A 563-nucleotide genomic window follows, 5' to 3' on the forward strand; every position below is an offset into this window, starting at 1 on the left:
ATCTACGACTATTATTTTACTGGAAATGAAATCATGACAGCACATCTATGACTATTATTTTACTGGAAATGAAATCATGACAGCACATCTATGACTATTATTTTATTGGAAATGAAATCATGACAGTATACCTATGACTATTATTTTACTGGAAATGAACTAATGACAGCACAATTACGACTATTATTTTATTGGAAATGAAATCATGATAGCACATCTACGACTATTATTTTACTGGAAATGAAATCATGACAGCACATCTATGACTATTATTTTATTGGAAATGAAATCATGACAGCACATCTACGACTATTATTTTACTGGAAATTAAATCATGACAGCACATCTACGACTATTATTTTACTGGAAATTAAATCATGACAGCACATCTATGACTATTATTTTATTGGAAATGAAATCATGACAGCACATCTACGACTATTATTTTACTGGAAATTAAATCATGACAGCACATCTACGACTATTATTTTATTGGAAATGAAATCATGACAGCACATTTACGACTTATTGTATTGGAAATGAAATAATGACAGTATACCTAT

General features: G+C 29.1%; 1 protein-coding gene across 1 annotated transcript in view; it reads right to left on the reverse strand.

Moving 5' to 3' along the window:
* Positions 1 to 563, reverse strand: part of LOC106464239 (fibrillin-1-like) — a 145,626-nt gene that overhangs the window by 93,186 nt on the left and 51,877 nt on the right. The gene's annotated exons all lie outside the window — the stretch shown is intronic.

The sequence above is a fragment of the Limulus polyphemus genome, unplaced genomic scaffold (genome assembly GCF_000517525.1).
Source record: "Limulus polyphemus unplaced genomic scaffold, Limulus_polyphemus-2.1.2 Scaffold1595, whole genome shotgun sequence".
NCBI lineage: Eukaryota > Metazoa > Arthropoda > Merostomata > Xiphosura > Limulidae > Limulus > Limulus polyphemus.